Here is a 21285-nt window from a genome sequence, read left to right on the forward strand (position 1 = left end):
GCCAAGTTAAAAAGTAAAATTCCATCCGCCAAAACCTACCAGAGGTCAACTTAACATAGAATTTAATTTTTTTCCAACTGAACTGCAATTGAACTAAATACTAAGAAAAGTATCACTTACACCAAAGGAGGAAAGGTGGGTTATAGTGAAATTCCTTAATTACATCTGGTCAATATATTGCTAAGGGCTTGCTCTGAGGTTCTCATCACAGGGTGGGAATACAGTTGCTTCCTACCCAGAAACTGTGAATTACTTATTTTGTATTATAGTAAGTTTGGGCAAGCAGATTTTTTGGTAACACAAAAGCAGAAAATCTATAAGCAATCACATTTTATTTTATTTATTTTTTAAAAGATATTTTATTTATTCACGAGAGACACAGAGAGAGGCAGAGACATAGGGAGAGGGAGAAGCAGGCTCCCTGTGGGGAGCCTGATGCGGGACTTGATTCCAGGACTCCAGGATCACACCCTGAGCAGAAGGCAGGTGCTCAACCACTGAGCCACCCAGGTATCCCAGCAGTCACATTTTAATTCAAAGTAGTTTCCTTTTCATAAAGAGAGGTAGATATTTTTTATTTTTGGCCTATGTATATGCATTTTCTGTTTTGGCTTCCATTTCCTTTTCTAGAAACATTATTTAGCTTTGTCATTCTATATGTTACAAGATGTATTCTCTGTCCCCCCAATTACCTATTTCACCTATTTTTAACAATGAAGCTATTTCTTTAAAGTTATATCGGTACATGTTTTCAAAAATCAATTCTACGAGGTTTATTAAGAAAAACAATAGTTTGCCCTTAACTCCTCAGTGGTAACCATTTGACCTTGTTTAGTTGATTATTTTATATTACCTATATGTCTCTACATGATTAAATAACACACTTATAGGGATCCCTGGGTGGCGCAGCGGTTTGGCGCCTGCCTTTGGCCCAGGGCGCGATCCTGGAGACCCGGGATCGAGTCCCACATCGGGCTCCCGGTGCATGGAGCCTGCTTCTCCCTCTGCCTGTGTCTCTGCCTCTCTCTCTCTCTCTGTGACTATCATAAATAAATAAAAATTAAAAAAAAAATAACACACTTATATTACTATTGCTTGATTTTTCAATTTGAGGCATTATGTATTGACTTCCCCAAATATAGAAGGTGATGATTTAGCTCCTTTCTCCATCCTCACTTAAATTCTTCACAATACATATGCACGTATCCCATCTCCTATTCTCTCATATATTGTAATTTTACTTAGATCAATATTCATGTTCTACATTATTATTATTATATAAACACTATTTATAGCTAAGCCATTGTGATAAACTATGATTACCTTTCCTTTCTTGCATACTTTTTGTTTTCTTTGGGTTTTTAATTTTATATTTTTAAGATTTCATTTTTAAGTAGTCTCTACAGCTAATGTGGGGCTCAAACTTACAACTCCATGATCAAGAGTTGCATGCTCTACCAACTGAGTCTGCCAGGCACCCCTTCTTTGGGTTTTTAATTTGTTTGGTTTTCAATGTACTTACCTCTAATTCAACTACAGACTATGACTACCTGTTGTCTAAACCTTAAGATACTGAGATGTATCCCATAATTTACCAATTTCATCTTCCTGAAGAAGTCTCCAATATGGTCTAATTGTCCTCTGTGCCTGGTATGCAGCAATCACCTTGGGACTTGTACCCTCTCACACCTTGGGGAGCCCCTGTTTTCTATAGCTTACATCATCTTCTTTCTTGGCTTATTACCTCAGGACTTAGCTCATAAGAGTTTATGAGAGGTCAAATTTTTTGGATCTTCCATGTCCAAAAATGTTTTATTTCATCTTTTCACTTGAGTTAGCATTCTAGGTTGAAAATAATTTTCCCTCCAAATTCTGAAGGTATTGCTCCGGTCTCCAATGTTGAAGACACTCTGATTCCTATCCTTTTGTCTGAAACTTTTCAGTCTTTCTTCTCTGGAAGCTTCTAAGATCTTATCTTCTTCCCCAGAGTTCTGAAAATTCATAATGATGTGCGTTAGAGCAGTTTTATTTTCATCTATTTTAGTTGCACCTATCAAGACCTTTCAGACTGGAAATATAAGTCTTTCAATTTGGGGACGTTTTCTTTAAGTATTTCATTAATGATTTCCTTTCTGCTTCCCTCTTTCTCTTTCTGGAACTCCTATTATTCAGATTTTTGGCTCTCACAAATTGGTTCTCTTTTCTTTGCTTTTCCCTTAGTTCATGTCTTTCTGGTCTACTCTATTTCCTTAACTTCAACTCTATTTTTATTGTATTCTTCATTCCTGTCACATTTTTAATTTCCATGGAGAACTCTTTCATGTTCTCTGTAAAGTCCTTTTTATAATTATATCCTGTTTTTATTACATTTGCAATATCTTCTTTTTGAGTTTTTTTTTTTTTAAAGACTTTATTTATTCATGAGAGACACAGAGAGAGAAGCAGAGACATAGGCAGAGGGAGAAGTGGGTTCCTCGCAGCGAGCTGGATGTGGGACTCGATCCCCAAACCCAGAATCAGGACCTGAACAGAAGGCAGACGCTCAACCACTGAGCCACCCAGGCATCTCTTTCTGAGATTATTAATAGAATAGTTTCGCAGAGTCTGTTTTCTCTGACCTGATTTTTTCCATTTGTTGCCTTTGTTTTTAAAATTTTTTGTCAAGGGCTTTTCTCAAATGTTGATGATTTTTCACTGTTTTTTCATTTGTAAGAACAGGGACAAAAAATTTGCTTGAAAAGTCTGAGAGTTATAGGAGTTGACCTTGGTGATTATGAGCTTCACTGCAGTATGACCAAGCTGATTAGTTGTAGAACTTCCTATGTCAATGCCTTTATTCTTCTTGGGCTGGTCAGATTCCTCTCTTCCAACTTCCTGATCGAGGGTAAAGGCCTAGTTGTGGAGGGTGGGGTGGTGTCAGCACAGAGTGTACATAATACCCTATATTTTCAGTACAGAAACCGTTTATCCTTGGGTGGTCTGTATCTACCAGTTAAGGACCATTTTGTTTTACATTCTCTAGAAAATACAGCTCCAGTCTTTTGTGGGATAGAATAAAGCAGGTGATCTGGATATCTGACTCCTCCTTAAACAGACTTTAATGAATCTTCCTTATTTAAGCCATCTCCCCCATCCACCTGATCCCAATCTTCAGCCTTCTGGAGTACCGTGTGAGATGTGAAGTGGCTTGGTTCTTGGCCTTCCTCTTTTAAGGATTGTTTTTCTTAGGTCTGCTACATTCATATACCTACCAGCTGCCACAATTTGTAACTGTTGTCTTCTATCCTTATCCTCCTTGAGGTCTTATATCTTTTTTAAAAAATTGTTTTAGTAGGGTTTGGGAAAGAAGGAAAGCAAATGTATGCATTAAAACCATCATTAGCTGTGGTGCCTGGGTGGCTCAGTTGGCTGAGTATCGGATTCTTGATTTTGGCTCAGGTCATGATCTCAGAGTTGTGGAATCGAGCCCTCCATCCAGCTCCAGAGTCAGAGAAGAGTCTGCTTCTCTCCCTCTCCCTCTGCCCCACCCCCCATGTATGCACGCATGTTCTCTATCAAAAATAAATCCTAAAAAAAAAAATAAATAAATAAAACCATCATTAACCTGAAAGCACTCTCTTCCCCAAACTTATTATTCATGATACATAGGTACCTTCCAGCTTTTTCTGTGATTTTAACTGTTTTGTCATCATCCCCACTCCCATCTTGGTCTTGGTTTTGTCTTTACATTGGTAATATTAGTCTTTCTAAGGGGCAAGAGACAGTGTATACCTTCTGAAAAAGCAGCAACAGAGAAAAGAATGGGTAAGTACTCATCTATTGTCTGAGTGCCTTGAAGACTATACTTCCATTTCTTCTTCTGTAAATACAAAAAGATTCTATCTATTCAACAAGCATTTGCACAACACAGTTTGTTTTTTTTTAAATGGATTTATTTTTGACAGCATATAGGTGGGTCTTGGTTTTTCCTGTCTCTCCCTCCCTCATCCCTCCCTCCCTCCCTCCCTCCCTCCCTCCCTCCTTCCCTCCCTCCCTCCCTTCCTCTCTTTCTTTCTAAAGAAATCTCTAATACCAATGTGGGGCTCGAACGCACGACTGGGAGATCAAGAGTCACATGCTCTATCGACTAAGGCAACCAGCTACTCCTGCACAAGTTTGTAATATTCAAAAATAATAAACCACATGGCTTCTAACAGCCAGGGTCTTGCAATTTAGTTGGGAAGACAAGCATAAATAACAAGTGAATACTAATGAAGTCAGGATCATGAGGGCTCACTGTGGCTAAAAAAGAAAGAATAATAACAGTTCAAGAAAAAGAAAATGGTTAGAAGAGAGAATTAGTCATGATGGAAATCAGGAGAATTCAATGGGATTCAGAGGTTAGGAGAGCCATCTTCTATCCACATTCATGTTCTGTCTTCTAACTACAATCTGATTTTTCCTTAATTTTAAATATTTGTTAAAACTTATTAACATTTATTAAACACCTTTGTATAAAGTAACCAACAGAAGTTTGAGGGACATTTATAGCTAAGTCAATCACTGACTCAGATGGCACTGTCAAGGCGGTGAATGCTACCCACACAACTGCAAAAGTTGTAGGTGTAACCTGCTTTGAGAAAAATAAACATCTATTAAAAAACAAAACCAAACAAAACTATTCAGGATGCAAAATGAAATTATTTAATTTGCAAGACTGAACTTTACACAAAGCTTTTACTCACTGTGCCAATTATTCATTTATTGCCTCTCTACCCTCTGTGATACTAGAGCTGGACCCTGCAAAAGGCTACATTTTTCTTCTGTCAGCTGGCTTGATGTTAAGCTTGCCAATAGAGAGGGTGCTGGTGGGAGACTGCAGGCTGAAGAAGAAAGAAAGAACTTTTCTTCCTTTTTACACTGTATTCTCCACAGTGAGAAGCAGGTTGGTATTAGGGGTTCCCACATTGTTCACCTTGCCAACAGTGGTTCTCAGTTCAGTGGCAGGGCTCCTTCTGGCTAAGATTATTTACCACCACAGGGCAGCTCTTCCTATAATTCACCAGCAGAGTACCCTTTGGCAGTGGGCAGCATGTTCTGCTGGCAGCTCTGACCTCTCTTCAGAGGTCTGAATCTCAGCCTTGTGGGAACCTCATCTAAGTTTCTAACTTCCTCTGTGGTTCGCTTTCCTTCAGCCCCAGGAGAAGTGGCTTTCTGTAGCTTCTACTCCTGTACTCCTTAGAGTCTTCTACCCCCTTTCACCTAGTTAACAATTTAACATTTCTTTACTTAAAATCTTCCCTGTTCAGATTATTCCTCATTGGATTCTGGCTGTTACAGTCACCCAAAAAGACCAAACAAATGGAATACAAATGATACCAAGTAAAGACGGTCCCCAAATGCTAATGTTAAAAAATAAATTCTAGCAACTACTGTTAGAAGTCTAGAGAAATCCCCCCAACACCAATTCTGAATAAGACAACTATAAATATAAGGTTGCCCAAACCATGAGTAGTACTAAGCACTGAAGAACAAGAGTAAAGAACAACTATGTCAGAGAAACTTTTAGATTCTGTTGTGATAAAATTACAAGATTAGTGGCTGACAAGAACCCAATAGATGAAAGAACCTGATTATAAGAAAGCATTTAATAGTGCTTCTCCTGGCATCTTCCTTGCAAAATTAATTAAAACTAGCCAGGATATATGAGTCTCATGAATTGAAAACTGGCCTCAAGACCGCAAGGAGTGATTATAAACTGCCTTAAATCACATTGAGGAAAGTGTCTGGTAGAATGTCCAGAGAGTATTAGATTGGTTATAATCCAGTATTTCCATTAATGCTTGGGAAAGTAAAGAGTAAGTTAATTAATGTTTAGTAGACATGAACTAGAAGGGATATGTAAAAACCAGTATGGTCTAAATTATAAAAAATTTAGAAAAGTGAGAAAGATGTACAAAAAATAAACTCGTTCCCTTTATTATAAACAATTCAGATAAAAAGTAATTTTTACCCAGTGATCTCAAAACCTCCACATGCAGGTGGGACTATGTATAGTTGACAGCAAAGAATCAGAGGTTTTTATCTGGGCTAAGAACAGCATCTACCTTGGGGGATCTAATTCCTTTCATTCTATAGAGATTATAAATTCATGGAGAAGAGTGTTTAGGTCTATAAATAATCCTTTGCATGGCTACATCATACAGCAGCTTGAGTTAATGCCAGAATTTCCTTTCTGTGTGGATTTGTAGATTTACAAATATACAAAAGTAGAGACAAAATGGAAGAAGTAAAAGCAGCAAAACACTAGCAGCCAAACTAAATTTTTTTATAGATAAAGATATCACTAATGCTTTAATAAAGTGATTGCCTAAACTCAAAAGTTCTCTGGTCTTTCCTCTCCTTTCCTGTACCTTCCTGGCATCCTATATGGAGAACATAGAACTTATGTGGGGCCTCAGTGGAGAACAAAGCAGACACTAATAGGGGGATGTAGACAGTGCTTATAGAACATATATCATGAGCATGGGAGTGAAAGTAGGAAAAACCTAGTCTAGCAATCAGGTATAGCCTTCCAAATGAGTTGTCATTTAAGCTAAGCCTGGAGTTTGCTCTAGTCACTATGTGGACTCCTTCTCAAGGGAATGATTTGTCAATGCTAATATCTTGCTATGGGAGAGAAAATGGTCTGGGGCTTTTCTCAAATTGCCTTCATCCAGTCAAAAGAGGCCCCAGTGTCTGTTTTTTGTTTGTTTGTTTGTTTTTTTGGAGAAATTCAGGGCCCTAAAAATGCTAGCAAGTCACAATTAAGCTAGGAAAGGGCTGGGTTAAGCTCCTCCTGCACCCATACCCATACCGATACAGTATGCTTCATGTTTCTTTCTAGCAGTTAGCTGGGTAGCGGGGAGACAAGTACTGACCTTAAGAAGTGATATTCATGGCAGTGCTAAGCAGTCCTCAGAAGAGCATCCAGGGCCAGGACCCAAAGCCTTCCCTAGTTACCATGGCCAGAGGACTGAGGCTTGTTCAGCAATCAAGTTAAGGAGCAGAGGCTTTAGAATCAATCATAGGCCTGAGTTCTAGTCTTGGCGCTGTCATTAAATATCTTGGGCAAGTGATCCCCTCTTTCTTTTTCTGTACAGTGAGGATAGTAATAGTAGCTACCCCCAACAAAAGTGGTATCAAAGTATGGAAAAGAAGCTGGGCAGAGTGCCAGTCACACATCAGGAAATGCAGGCTGTTGATGCCAATAATAAACAAGAAAATACCTATATGTGAAGGACTATAAGTAGCAGAAGGACTAGATATAGGTTTATTTGTATATGCCTAGATTGTTTATTAAACCAATATTTAGTTATCTTAGAATGTCCCACAGGCAAACAAAACACAACAGGTTGAAAGCAAGTATCTCTCAGCCCCAAACGGTACTTTTACTTACATTCTCTATTCTGGTTAATAAAACCAATTACAAACTACTCAAGTTAGAAACAGAGTTATCTAAGACTCCTGTATCACTGCATCTTTTAAAACTGATATTCTTATATGCACCAGATATGAAAAAGAGAGGGAAAGATAGTGAAGAACAAGTCAACAGCCTCAGCCCTCAACTATGAGTGTTCTTCCTAACAAGAGGCCAGCTGACTTCCTTGCTCATCATTCTACAGTGGCCACCCAGAGCCTTTGGGATAATGTGTAGAGAAATATTTATGTATAAGCACACACATACAATTTTGTTTATAATTTCAGGAGATTTTATGGACTTTTAATGTGTCTACACCTTGGCTCATATCATATGCACAATCAGGCTCCTTCCTGGTTTTCTATCCTGGTCTCCTGACTGCTTACTCAGCAGCTCCCCAAACATAGCATGCCTTGGGCCCATGCTTTTACCATTGCTTATGCCCAGACTTTCTTACCCACACTCTGTGCAGCAATCACCACCCCCATGTCCTCTTGACCCCACTGCTTACTGCCCAGCTTTAGAGACTGTTTAGGGTTACTTCCTCTGTCTGAGATAAGGACCCTTCCCTACTGCTCTCTAATAAATCGTAATCTCAAGGACAAGAACGTTCTCTTTTTCTCTATAACCCCACGCTCAGCAGAGTATGTCCACATAGGAGGCATTCACTTATTTTTGAATGATTAAGTTTAACCTTTTAGGGCCACATGCTGGTAGACATAGGTAATTGTCTACACATTGGCATTTCCTCACTTAATCTTTGCTAACAAAACCCTGGTTTTATTCAAGTAAAGGGTGAGCATGTACTCAGGGGAGACTGGGTTCCTTCCCAGTTCCAAGGATGAACCAGGATTAGTCCATCTCAACCAATGATGGTAGTCTCATTTCTCTTGACCATGATTAGTTTAAGCATAGGAATGTGACCAACATTGTTCAATGGCATGCAAGGGAAATCTGCTTCAGAGCTTCTGGGATTTTTCTCACTAATAAGAAGATGCATAGGGGAAAACACAACTAACTCCCTTTTCTATCTTAGGGTACTGTTGTCAGCCTATGATGTCAAAAACTTTAGCAGCCATCTTGCAAACATGATGGAAACCAACCTAAGTGTGTGTGTGAGGGATCCAATACACTGAAATGACACAGTAGAAAGATGGAGCTAACAGGGGTCTCCGATGATAATGTCAAGTAATGAATTACCCAACCCTAAAAATGAAGTGCCTCTATATTACATCTTTATCCTTTAAACCTTTGTAGTTGATTCTTCTGTAACTTGCAGACAAAAGGATCCTACCAATAGAGAGTATATTAGTTTTCTGGGACTGTTGTAATGAAATGAGTGGCTTAAACATCAGAAATTCACTGTCTTACAGTTGTGAGGCTACATGTCTAAGATCAAGGTATCAAAGGGTTGTTTCCTTCGAGGCCCATGAGGAAAGGATCTGTTCCAGATCGGTCTCCTTGGCTTTTAAGATGGCTGTCTTCTCCCTGCATTTCTTCACAATCATCTTCCCTCTATGTGTCTGTCTCCGTGTCTAAATTTCCCTCTTATATAAAGATACCAGTCATACTAGATTAGGACCCATCCTACTGACCTCATTTTAATGATTACCTGTATAAAGACCCTATCTCCAAAATGATCACATTCTGAGGTACCAGAAGTTAGGATTCTGACATACCTTTCTGGGGAGCACACAGTTCAATCCTAACATAGACCCTTTAAAAAAACCTAATGAAAGCCATCAATACTCTCTGCAGAGAAATATTTATGTATAAGCACACACATATAATTTTGTTTATAATTTCAGGAGATTTTTATGGACTCTTAGGTTAAGAACCATAGCTACACTACCTTCCTGAATATGACACACACCTGAGCATTAACTACACACTTACAGACACTAAAATTAGTATTGTCTAGGTAGCAACATTATATTGCAGGCAATTCTAAGGGTACTATGTTATGTATATGCAAAGGCAGGAAAGAGGTATTTTATTGAATGAAGGTTATGCTAAGATTACAAGAAAGCTTTAAGGAAAGGAAGTTACCAAGAGTCTTCTTTAAAGGGATAAAGTCAATACCCTTTATTTTACTTAAAAATTTTAGGGATTATTTGGGTAAGTTTAACCTCAGAATTTCCAGTATTAAGTTTTTCTTATAATTAAATGAAAATACACAATCTACAGTGAAAATTATTAGTACAAAGAGGAGACACATTTTATTTGCCTAAATCTGTTAATGTTGGGATCCCTGGGTGGCGCAGCGGTTTGGCGCCTGTCTTTGGCCCAGGGCGCGATCCTGGAGACCCGGGATCGAATCCCACGTCAGGCTCCCGGTGCATGGAGCCTGCTTCTCCCTCTGCCTGTGTCTCTGCCTCTCTCTCTCTCTGTGACTATCATAAATAAATAAAAATTAAAAAAAAAATCTGTTAATGTTATATGGCTTGAAACTTAAAATAATTGAGATCTAACCACTGAGAATACAGAGCTTTTAAAATGCTGGTTTCCATGGCCCCAGAAAACCTGCATAGTCAGGAAGGTTGGAAGGAGTTCTGGAGCCCAGAAAAATGGCAGGAAACAAAAGTTAGAGCAACTGGAAGGAAAACTAGAACCATCTAAGTACAACATCAATGTAACTTGCAACATGTAAGGGTCTAGAAAATTCTGAAATTTTGCACTATTTATTTAACTCTGAGAACTAGCATTCAAAATCATTAAGGGTCATTTGTGAACTGTGGTAATCAGATCAAATAAGTTTGATTTTTGCTCTCTAGAGATAAATAAGGTAACAGTAATGATAGGGACAGCAAACAGACTCTTTCTTTCTTACTGTTAAAGATCACTACAAATCAAAGTTAAATTATAAAGTGAAATGCATAAGGACCAATCATTAAAAATCTGATCACTAAAAGCTACCTCTGAAGTTGGAACAAAAATTGGAAATGTTTGCAATCTGGCAAATAATGCACAAAATCCTTAATTACTGAGAAGTACATTTTTTTTTCTCCCATGGAACATCCTCATAGCCACCACATGTAGAACCTATACTAAATGATAACAAAAATATAACTCTGCCTGGGAGAATAAGGAGACACTACATGGAGAGACTGGGATTTCAAATAGCCTTGGAGGATAAGTGCAAATTTTCCAGATAAAACTGGAGAGAAAGGCTAAGTTGATGTTAAGAAAGTCCTTTGTGAAAGCCTGAGGAATCTGAATTTTATCTTGTAAATAAGACCCAAGGAGCCAAAGAACTTTTATAAGCAGGAGTATGACATACTTAAAAGATATATTTGTGGTAGCAGGAGACAGACTTTTTTACTGTTGACTATGGCAACTAAAAATGCCATACACCTAACAGATGCTCAAATTAATACTTGTTGATAGACGTACTGAATGAAGCTTTATGAAAGAATTATCAGAACATGTAGATTGACACATAAACAAAGGCTAGTCCAAAGAGCCACTACTGGGTATTCATCTACAGTAACAAAAAGTATCTAGGGCTTGATGCTTGTGTTTTGATACTGCTCAGAAAGAGGTATTATGATTTGTAATCAAATGATGCCAATTCTTTCTCTACAGTAATAAGGCTGTATCTGGCTTAAAATTAAACAAAGCAAATCAATAACCTTATCTAGGGGAAATAATGCCAAATAAAATAGCATCTAAAACATCAATTTTTCTTTCAGTCTGTAAGCCCTTTTCTTGCTTGGCTGTACAGTCTCCAATCATCCCTGAAATACAAGTGATTGGGCTCTTCTAGACCCACCAGTTAAGGGGAGGGAACATTTATCTACCGTCAATTCATGGGACACTAATCTCCTTCCCACTTCTCTGATTACAAGCAAGCAGGATGCTAGAGGGAAGGCCTCAACAGAAGCTTTAAAAATAAATAAATAAACCCAGTCCCTTCTGCTCCAGGAATACAGAAAAGATTGGCATTAGTACAAGAGAAAGTGATCTGTCCAAACAAAAGCCAATCTGAAGGAGGAGCAAACCCCACAAGCTAGCCTGGCATTATTGGTAGGAAGATAGCACACTTGTTAAAAATGTATATTTTAATTTTCTGTATTGCAAAAGGCCCCAATTTGCCCAGGGATCTAGCTAAGCTGCCATTTTCTACTACGACAGAGTCTAATCTTTATTTAATGGATTTAGCATCTATCTTTACTAGAGTGGTCTCTAAGGAAAAGGGGAGGGGAGAATGAAGGGGCAGAGAAGAGATGATCAGATCCCCCCTCCCCCTTTCATCCATCCGGCGCTCATGTTTGTGTTCAAAATTCAATTACCTCCTTATTGATACTTCACAGAGATATTTAAGCTGCAAACATGAAGCCCTGATTTCCCAAGGGGCCATGCCCCTCTCTATTTCACTGCTCTGCTTCCCCCTGGGTGAATTCCTGAGGCGTCCATATTAATAGGTAATCAGTCACAATTCATTTATTAAACAGCTAGCAAGGTTTATCAGCCTGCCCTGATTAGCCCGAAGAAACCACTGAATTCCTAATTTATTTATGGAAATGTAAGTGTCTTTCTGAATTCCATTCAGGAGCTGCAGGAGTGTTTTGGTCACCGCATCCTGCAATCTAACAGGCAGCACCAGCAGCAAGAGAGCTTTCCAGGAAGAAGAGGGGCGACCAGAAGGCAAAGAGCCAGGGACATACACTGTAGAGATTCTTCTCCTGGCCATGGGATTTGAGTCGACATAATCCTTGGATTAGTACTTATTTGATTGCTTTTTGTTTACATAAAAGAGTTTGAAATGTTGTCACTCAGCAGCCATTACTATCCACTGTAACAAAAATCAATCTCATGGATGCTGCCTTTTGATTGGCAGAAAAGTGGCCCTTAATGGAGTAGAACTGAGGACCTCGGTGAGTTAAAAGACAATCATTCTCAGCAGAGTTAAGACACCAAGCTGGAACAGCAAATCCAAACCATGAAAATAATACTTTGCAAGCATTTGTCTTAGAATAGTAACTAAACCAGATTTTGTTTTAATCTTCTACTATTCTAGGCTGTAGTGACAAAACAGCTTTTCAGATGATTTCCACAATTCTAATCAATTAACAATTCACCCAAAATTGCCCATTACTAATTAAAAGGCCAATTCAGATTAAATAAAGCTCTTATGAGTAACATTAAGACCCATGCTAACTGCCCTAATGGGTGCAATTAGAAAAGAAACTGTTTTGGGGACATGAGCAGGTCATACAACAAGACTCTTATTTTCAGCTAGAATTAGAACTGGTTTCTTCTGAAAAAATGATAAAACACAAAAAACACTAAAAGATGTAGCCTATGTTTCAATGCCAACAAAGAATGTTAATGCTTATCTTTGTGTGGGTTATCCACAGCCAATATTTCCAAGTCCCAATCTGCCTTCCTCAGAGTTTACTATGATTAAGAGCAACCTCCCCCTATAACCTAGTGTATGCAGTGAAAGGCAAGCCATAATCCTAAGAAAAACATCAAATCCCAATGAGGATGATGCCTGGGTGGCTCCGTGGTTTAGCACCTGCCTTTGGCCCAGGGCATGATCCTGGAGTCCTGGGATCGAGTCCCACCATCAGGCTCCCTGCATGGAGCCTGTTTCTCCCTCTGCCTGTGTCTCTGCCTTTCTCTCTCTCTGTGTCTCTCATGAATAAATAAATAAAATCTTAAAAAAAAAAAGTTAAAAAAAATCCCAATTGGAGAACATTCTACAATGTATCTAACTAGTAAGTCCTCCTTAAAACTGTCAAGGTCATCAAATACAAGGAAAGCCCGAGAAACCGTCACAGCCAAATGGAGCCTATGGTGAGTTATGATTCCTGAATGTAATGATATCCTTGATGGGACTCCGGAAATAGGAAAAAACTAAGGAAATCTGAATAAAGTATAGGGAAAATGTTAAACAAACAAAAAAAGTTCGTTAACTGTAACAAATGTATAATAAATATACCATAATAATAATAGGGGGAAACTGGGTGTAGGTTATATGGAAATTGTTCCTTTATAATTTTCCCATAAATACCTAAAACTATTCTAAAAATTAAAAATCTATCTAAAAAACAGAAAGTGACAACATATAAACTAAATTACAAGGTGGCCAAAACATGAATAAATAATTATAATTTTACAACAGAAGGTTGAAGAAAGTACTTTTGAAAAGTCATTATTCATTGAAAACAATATTTTTGGATTAGTGAAAAACAACACACTTATAAATGAAAATTTTCATATATATTTATTTGCTTTTACCTAATAGGAACAGCAAAAACATATTTATAGTTATTAGTATATTTAGTTATCAGTTTTAAATGTATTCTCCTGAAAATGTTATCTCTATGCAAAATGTCAATTAGTATTATAACTGCAATAAATGAGAAACCCCCTAAAACACACACATACACACACACATAAAAAGCAAAGCAATTATGATAGGAAAAAATAAGTAACTGGGAGGGATGTTTTTTATTTTTTATGTTTTTTGGGGGGAGGGATGTTTGCAAAGAAAATCAATATAGCCTCAAACCAATTAGTAACATTCTTCATGTTGTATTACTGTTACTTTAGGATATGTTAATATTACTGTTCCTCTGAGTTTGAGTCATCAAGAAATTATTTGTATATGCTTTGGCTAAAGATGAAACAGGCTCAAGTCAGGAGCACCAATCTTCCCCATTCCCAAATTAATAAATGTATACATTCGGATTCTGTTAATAACTCCATAATGAAATGTAATAAAATTTTCTTTTAAGGCCCAATGTCTTTATCTGAACTGCCCAATATATAAAAATGCTACATATGGCCCTGGCTTCTAAAGTACTAGCTAAGGAAAAGTAAAAACTGAAGTGCATCCTGGCAGGTATAGCATGCTACAAATAAGGGCTGTGGAGTCAGATGACATGGACTTGATTTACAGCTCTTGGGTCAGCCCAAACCTTTGTGAACTATAAAATGGGGTCAATAGTCCAACTTACTCAGTGTAGTTGTGAGGCTTTGGAAACTACGCATTTAAAGCACTTAGCACAGTACCTATTAGTAGGTACTCATATAATGATGGCTGTTGAGGCTATGCTTATCAATGTTTCTCAGCTGGCATTTGATGACTACAGGCAGAAAAACCTGAGGAAACAAAAAGTTAATTGAACAGTATAAAAACAATGCAAAGTCCATCTGTAGAGTTCATTAACATTAACACAGCACCCATACATTCAATGCACCTACTTGATGCACTTAACAACCTATATGGAAGGCAAAGCAGTTATTTATCACTTATAATTCATTGATAAGAAAAATTAGGCAAGGTCAATAGCTAATAACGAGCAAAGTCAGGACTTGAATGTAATTTTCCTCACTCTAACTGGCTAGTTCTTTGGCCTCCCACTCTGCATCTTATGCACGTTCTGTCCTTTGGCTGATAACTCTTTGACTTCTCTGGCACATTACTCTGATCCATGTCAAATTCCTTACAACTAAAACCCCTATAATGCTACAGGATTTCTTAAACTCCACTGCTTTCATCAAGTGCTACCATTTTAAGAAATTTCAATATGAAAAAGAGACTATTCAAAAAGCATTTGATTCGTATTAAAATAACCAACAAAAACAGACTGGTCAATCACTTTAATTTTTCTTCTAATTTATGCTCAAGTACACCCTAATCTCCTCATCAATAAATTTCATTGACATCCTTGTCCAAGGCAGTTAGTCATTACCTCAGTCTTTGGTATTTACATATTCCTACAATCAAGACAGAAAAAAAAAAAAAAAGATAAAAAGATGCTGCTTAAGTTCTTCTTGAATATTCTATGCATTAACACCCACTCAAAGTAAGACTACATTAAACAAACTTCCTATTGCAGGTTATCATTCTAGGATTTTATGTGGAAAAATCTGTCCTCTACACTTGTAGACTCTAAATCTTATGGACTCATTTAAAATAGTTCTGGTAATACATGAAATAACAAATGAACAAAAATATTAAAATGTTCTGGTCTACTTGTCCCAGCAGGTGACCCTTTATCACTCCTACCAAAGAAAGTTGCTAAGAGTTACCCCCACATAGCTACATTTTAACTAAAAACTTCAAAGGGAATACTGCCATCTACTGAATCACATTTATCACCATTCCGTTGCTATCACAGTGATACCTCAACTTAATGACTCCCTGAAAACAAAATTTTTAATACTAAACATATTTATTGTTAAAAGCAAACATTTAAGGCACAAAAGTTGTATATATTCATAACTACCCACAACAAAAAATCCTAAAAAGCAATTCCTCTTATTCTTATCCAATGATATAATAAGCCCTGCTCAAAGCAATATATCTTTTTAATTTTAAAAAAGATTTTATTTATTTATTTGACATAGAGAGAGCCAAGTACAAGCAGGGGGAGTGGCAGAGGAAGAGGGAGAAGCAGGCTCCCCACTGAGCAGGGAGCCAGACACAGGGCACATCCCAGGACCCCAGGATCATGACCTGAGCCGAAGGTAGATGCTTATCCGACTGAGCTATCCAGGGGCCCCACACCAATATTTTGAAATGCGGTTGGAATACTACTAATGCTTGATAACTTTCTTTGTGTAAGCTTCCCATAGCAAGCCAGAAAGGCTAGCATCTCAATTTAACAACAGCCTAGCTATTAGACTTCTGAGTGAATTACTTAACTTTTATCTTAGCCACTATTTATCTTAAAAAAGATTTTTTAGTTAACTTTTAAAGTGCAGCATATACATAGAAAAATGTATGAGTCATAAGTATATGTGAGAGGAATTTCACAAAATGAACACACAACCACCATTACCAGCCCCCCCGCCCCAGGAGTCTCCCTTCTTATGCTCCCTCCCAGCCACCATCATACTTACAATGCAACCATTATTTTGATTTATATCATCATAGATTAGCTTTTTTTTTTTTTAAATTTTTATTTATTTATGATAGTCACAGAGAGAGAGAGAGAGGCAGAGACACAGGCAGAGGAAGAAGCAGGCTCCATGCACCGGGAGCCTGATGTGGGATTCGATCCCGGGTCTCCAGGATCGCGCCCTGGGCCAAAGGCAGGCGCCAAACCACTGCGCCACCCAGGGATCCCCATAGATTAGCTTTTTGAACTTTATTTGAATGATATCGTATAATATGTAATCTTTTGTGTCTATCTTCATTTACTTAATGTTCTGTTCCTGAGACTCATGTTGTTGCAAATAGCAAGTTTGTTCATTTTCAGGATTATATAGTATTCTAGCATGTGACTATACCTGAGTTTATTTGTTCATTTTACTGTCAATGAACTTTTGGATTGTTTCTAGTCTGGGTCTATTATGAATAGCACCATTCTGAATATTTCTGTATGCATATTTTGGTATACAAATGTTTACATTTATATTTCTGGAGTATATATCCAGCACTGGAATTACCAGATCATAGGGTATATGTATGATCACCCTTAGAAGATACTGCCTGTTTTCCACAATGGCTGTACCCATAATCATTCACCATTTAAAGTCTCATATTTCTCAGCAAAGGGCCAATCTTTCAACTGGAAATTGTTCTCTGAAAAATTTGAGACAGTTGGAAGCAGGTTGGGAGTACTCAGGGGAAGAGAGTACAGAGAGTTGCTTAGATCTTTACTTGAGACCTTCCCAGACTCGGTTCCTCCTTGAGGACTATGACCTATAGTCGACAGGATGCTAGAAGCCTATTTTGAGTCCGTATCCCAAGTCACTACCAGTTTACCAGAAGGTTTCTCCCGGTCAGGTTCTTCGAAACATTCTCTAAAATCTAATCAATACCTCAAATTCCTAGATAAAGATATTATATGTTTTTGAGCACAAGCTAAGTTGTTTAGTTGGAATTTAGAGGTATTTTAATACCATAACTTCCTTCCCATCTGACTACATGGAATGTGTTTTATTTTATTTTTTTAAAGATTTATTTATTTATTTATTTATTTATTTATTTATTTATTTATTTATTTATGATAGAGAGAGAGAGAGAGAGAGAGGCAGAGACACAGGAGGAGGGAGAAGCAGGCTCCATGCCGGGAGCCTGATGCGGGACTCGATCCCGGGACTCCAGGATCGTGCCCTGGCCCAAAGGCAGGTGCTAAACCCCTGAGCCACCCAGGGATCCCCTGGAATGTGTTTTAATGTAAAGAAGTTTCTCAAAAAGAATATTAATGGAATTAAATTGGGATTACTACAATGGTAACCCTTCCTCCAAGATTTCTCCTATTTACAATGACAAAGACTCTTGTCAATAATGTGAGAATACCATGCCTAACTTCAGTCTTGTACTGATCAGGATTTGTACAGTCTTATCTCATCATGATGTCTCAACTTAAAGGCAAAAAGGAGACAGCTGCCAGAATATTTTAATACCTATGAATTCAGAGAATTGCTCTATGTCAGTCTAATCATTTTGTAGAGTTATAAAAATATCTGCTACAAAAGTATGCTATAAGTATGTGTCCTTATGTGAGGGTAATAAAACAGTGCACAGCCACAGGTCAGAGTATGCCAACCCAGAACCGATAAACATCAGTGCTGCTGTGGATTTTTTTTTTAAATTTTTTTTTTTAATGATAGTCACAGAGAGAGAGAGAGAAAAAGGCAGAGACACAGGCAGAGGGAGAAGCAGGCTCCATGCACCAGGAGCCCGACGTGGGATTCGATCCCGGGTCTCCAGGATCGCGCCCTGGGCCAAAGGCAGGCGCTAAACCGCTGCACCACCCAGGGATCCCTGCTGTGGATTTTAAATACTGTTCTGGCTAATCTTTTTTTTTTTTTTTTTTTTTCTGGCTAATCTTTTTAAAGGACTCTTGTTTATTAAACCAAGAATTAGCTGCAATAGTAACCAACTGCTTCAGTGCTTCAACAATGAGTTGTGCCTAATGAAAATTCAAAAATCATCACTGCATTCATAAGGAGTTAACAGTCAGCATGTAGAAGACTAAAGAAAAAAATCAAAATATTTTTAAAATTAAGAATCTTTGAGACTCTGATGGGTAGTAAATCCATTCAACATAGAAAGCAGAAATAATCAAATCATTGTGAAAGTGCAGGTCAAACTCACTCTAGGCCAGAGATGCCTGACAGTGGCTACTTTCTTATCTCGTTGTTACCACTTACAGGCTTACCAGGGTAAACCCAGAGAGGGTACAGCATGGTGCAGTGGCCAAATAACATGTAAGGTCACTTTGCCTCCCTATGTAATTACTCAGCTGTATGTGAATGAACAGGCAAGCAGGCAATGCCTTTTACTACTGTACTAGCAAATTTGGGCTGCCAGCAAGGGAAATGAATATGAGAAAAAAGTATTTGTGGAGGTTAACCAAAAAAGAACTGCTACATGGAATGTTACATTTTACATGGAATCTTACAATGTGGAGGAAACCAATTTGCCAATGATAATATAGAAAATTTATTTCTTTCATTGCAGTTTAAATTCCTTTTTTTTTTTAAGACTCTACCAACCACCTTCAGCCCACAATCATCTCTCATTTCTCAACTCCTATGGTACTCAAGTGGCATTCAGTACATGCTCTCTTGTACTGTGATCTTTTTACGTATCTGCCTTGTCACCCTAGTCAGATTATAAGTAGAAGAGTACATGTTTTTGACATCCAGGGTCTAGAACCATTGCTTTTCATAGCAGGCCATTAATAAATGTTTATTTATCATGATAACATCTAAATCCTAAGAAATAGATGTGAACCCTTAGTAAAGTCAGATGTTATAATAAGCATCAAGGATGATCAAGAGATTATTTTAAATCTACTTTGGGTAAGAATTAAAGAAGAGGATGGGTAGAAAAGACTCATTCAGGAACTGAAGGAAGTCATGTATTAAAAAAAAAAAAAGGCCTTCAGTTAGGAGCAGGGCTGTAATGAACTTCTTCAAATCCTTTTGTGTTTCCTGGACTATCATGTCTTTGTTTTCTTCTTTTTCTCATATAATTTGTTTTAAAATAGAAATATAATTCATATGTCATAAATTTGCTCCCCCCTTAAACGATGATAAGATACACATAAGATACACATTTTATCACCTTAACCATTTTTAAGTATACATTTTGGGGGCATTAAATATATTGATATTGCTATGCAACATATGTTAAAACTTCTTCCTCTTGCAAAACTGAAACTCTGTATCCACGAAATAACAACTCCCCATTCTCCTTTTCCCCTTCCCCAGTCCTTGGCAACCACCTTTTTGCTCAACTGCTCTTGGTACTCATATAAGTAGAAACATACATTATTTGTCTTTTTGTAACTGCCTTATCTTACTTTACTTAGCATACCGTCAAGTTCATCCATGTTGCAGCATGTGTCAGATTTTCCTTTAAGGTTGAATACTATTCCATTGTATGTATATACCATGTTTTGTTTGTCCATTCATCCATCACTGGACACTTTGGGTTGTTTCCATCTCTTAGTAATTTTTAATGTTGCTATAACATGGGTGTACAAGTATCTTTTCAAGTCTCTGCTTTCAATTCCTTTGGGTATATACCCAGAAGTGGAATTGTTGCATCATATGTTAATCCAATTTGTTTTTTTTTTATTTTGAGGAAGCACCATACTGTTTTCCATAATGGCTGCAGCATTTTTACATTTCCAACAGTAGTGCACAAGTGTTCCAGTTTCTCCACATCCTTGCCAATACTTGTTATCGTCCATCTTTTTCATTATAGTCATCCCAGTTGGTGTGGAGTAGTATCTCATGATTTTGATTTGCACTTCCCTAGTGACCAATGATGTTGAGCATCTTTGCATGTGTCTAATGGCTATCTGTATAATCTTTGGAGAAATGTCTATTTAAATCCTTTGCCCACTTTAAAAACTGAGCTATTGTCTTTTTATTGTTGAATTATATGAATTCTTTATATATATTCTGGATACAAGCCCCTTTTATAACACAGAAATGATATACAAAAATTCTCTCCTATTCTGTAGGCTGTCTTTTCAATTTCTCTTCTCTTCTCTTCCTCTCCCCCCTCCTTCTTTCTCTCTCTCTTTTTTTTTTTTTCCTTTTAAGTAAATTCTATACTGAATGTGGGGCTTGAATTCACAACCCCGAGGTCAAGAGTCATATGCTCTACCAACTGAGCCAGCCAGGTGCCCTGTACCTTTTCTCTTTTCTTTTCTTTTTTCTTTTCTTTTCTCTCTCTTTCTTCTTTCTTTCTTTCTTTCTTTCTTTCTTTCTTTCTTTCTTTCAGATTTTATTTACTCATTCTCTCTTTCTCTTTCTTTCTTTTCTTCCTTTCTTCCTTCCTTCCTCCCTCTCTCTCTCTCTCTCTTTCTTTCTTTCTTTCTTTCTTTCTTTCTTTCTTTCTTTCTTTCTTTCTTTCTTTCTAGATTTTATTTATTTACTCATGAGAGACAGAGAGAGAGGCAGCGACATAGGCAGAGGGAGAAGCAGGCTCCTCACAGGGAGCCTGATGCGGAACTCGATCCCGGAACCCCAGGATCACACCCTGAGCCTATGCTCAACCGCTGAGCCACTCAGGCATCCCACTTTTTCACTTTCTTAATGGTATGTTTGAAGCACAAAAGTTTTACATCTTGAAGTCCAATTTTTAATTTTCTTTTTCTGCTTGTGTGTTTTTGGAATCATATGTAAAGAAACCACTGCCTAATCTAAGGTCCTAAAGATTTATGCTTATGTAGTCTAAGATTTTTATAGTTTCAGCTCTTACATTTAGGTCTATAATACATTTTGAGTTAATAATTGCATTCAGTGTAATGTAAGGGGTTCAATTTGGGGTTCTTGTCTGTGGATACTGTATTTTCCGAGTACCATTTGTTAAAGAGACTATCTTTCTCCCCTTGTCCCCCAACTGAATGATCTGGCAC

The 21285-nt window shown here is 37.6% G+C and overlaps 1 protein-coding gene across 3 annotated transcripts in view; it reads right to left on the minus strand.

The window, feature by feature from the left end:
- LIN52 (lin-52 DREAM MuvB core complex component) overlaps positions 1–21285 on the minus strand; it is a 133225-nt gene that overhangs the window by 52765 nt on the left and 59175 nt on the right. The window contains exon 6 of one of the 3 annotated variants that reach the window (XR_005988385.1): positions 14407–14551. The exons of the other annotated variants lie outside the window; for them this stretch is intronic. The gene's annotated coding sequence lies outside the window, so the exon portion shown is untranslated. The remainder of the gene's footprint in view (positions 1–14406; positions 14552–21285) is intronic. 3 annotated transcript variants of the gene reach the window in all.

Source organism: Vulpes lagopus, chromosome 6 (genome assembly GCF_018345385.1).
Source record: "Vulpes lagopus strain Blue_001 chromosome 6, ASM1834538v1, whole genome shotgun sequence".
Taxonomy (NCBI): Eukaryota; Metazoa; Chordata; class Mammalia; order Carnivora; family Canidae; genus Vulpes; species Vulpes lagopus.